The sequence below is a fragment of the Opisthorchis viverrini genome, assembly GCF_000715545.1.
Source record: "Opisthorchis viverrini unplaced genomic scaffold opera_v5_187, whole genome shotgun sequence".
In the NCBI taxonomy this organism is placed as follows: Eukaryota; Metazoa; Platyhelminthes; class Trematoda; order Opisthorchiida; family Opisthorchiidae; genus Opisthorchis; species Opisthorchis viverrini.
The window spans coordinates 130,748-132,589 of record NW_008751845.1 but is presented as its reverse complement, the minus strand read 5'-3'; positions in this window follow the sequence as shown (position 1 = coordinate 132,589).

Genomic DNA, 1,842 nt, shown 5'->3' with positions numbered 1-1,842 from the left:
TAGGTGTGTTCCAAGGAGGATATTGCAAATAAACCGCAAATATTCTTCCACTTGGTTGCATTTTGATAGATGGATTGATCATCTTATTATGTAAAGTATTCGCACTTCACGGGAGGTTGGAACGCATCTGCCACTAAAAGGGGTCCAGAGAGTCTGCAATTTTTTTTTACAAAATTACCCATCTTTTGAACCGACGAGGATACTTTCACAAAATGTCACGCCACACCTACTGCTCATCAAACTTTGAATAAGCACTCACTTCTAAGTGTAATTCCGTCACTCTTTGTAAAGTGATGTAGTCGTTGTATCAAGGCTTATCATATTTAGTAGCCCAACGTGCACTGAATTCGAATGACAATAGAACTAGGTAGGTGGACCCAGAACCTGCACGGTAACAGAGAAATAACAGAATTCGGAGATTAACTCCGTTATGCGATTAGAAGCTCCGTCGCATCTTTCCGGCGGCGAAGGCACTTCCCCAAACTGGTCAGTGGAGAAGGAAATGTGTTTTGCGCGATTTTGTTCGAAAACCGCGTCGTAAGACAAAGAATAGGACTTGGGTTCAGCGGCGCACCGCCTCTAAGCCGCCGAAACAAGGGAGCACAGTTATGAATGTTGTGCCTCATCCATGGACGTACGACCAAAGAGCACCACAATTGTTTATTGTTAGAGGACACGACTGGAGCATTTAAGACAAAGAATAGGACTTGGGTTCAGTGGCGCACCGCCTCTAAGCCGCCGCAACAAGGGAGCACAGCTATGAATGTTGTGCCTCATCCATGGAGATACGATCAAACAGCACGATAACTGTTTATTGTTAGAGGACACGACTGGAGCATGCGAACTACACGGCCTGGTAGATGTGCACTGATTTCCGCCGCTGACTAAGATCCGTCGAGCAGTTTACAGATAACTCGGATGTAACTGTTTGATCGTAGCCGTCAAGTGGCAGGATTGTGGTGAGCCCGATTGTGCAGGTCGATGATGTAGACAATCGATAATTAATTGCAACCCAGTCGACCAATTTAGGTAGATAGAAGCAACGAAGACAAGTTGCAGTCCTCCTCTACTCAGGACTGACGCAAATGAATTAATGACTGACTCCTAAATACATCAGTATCTTCACTCTACTAATTAGCTGAAGTGGTCAGTGAGTTGGTAATTAAGCAGTTGATGTGAATCAGCCCAGTAGATTCCTGATGCCTTTTGGGATATGTGGCATGACGTCGGCCAGTTAAATAAGTCGTGCTTGTTACTTAAATCAGGCAGGCGAAATTCTAGGGAGTGGTACACCGAGTTTTGTTACCCTAACAATCACCCACGATCACTCGCAAACGATACGGTCGGGTCACAACAATTCTCTGGAACAAAGCCGTTGAAACAGGTTTTTTTAAACTCGTTTAACGAAGTAGTGCGTGCCGGCGCATAAACAGGATGACGTGACACCGCTACACCTTTGGTTGACGTCACCAGGTTAAAGGGCGTATGCATAGGCTACACTCGGGGCTGAGGTTTTAGAAGGCAAGAGCGACCATCACTTTGAGTGCGGCTAACGGCGCCCGGTAACTCCAAGAGACAAGGTATCTGTCATTTCGAAACGACCGTTCATTTTGGCCGGCCCAATAAAAAGTATTGGCGCGCCTGTACAGATTAAATGAGACGATCCCGTAGATCATCAAAAAGGAAATCGAAAGAGAAGTACGTCAACAAACAGCAGCTCCTTCGGCCATAATTTTAGATGCAGTTCAATTCACCACTGCAAAAATTTCTATTTGAAAACAAGAGCTTCATAGCAAGAAGGACACCGTAGAACCTTGTTTCGGTATCTACACCGTTTTCTGA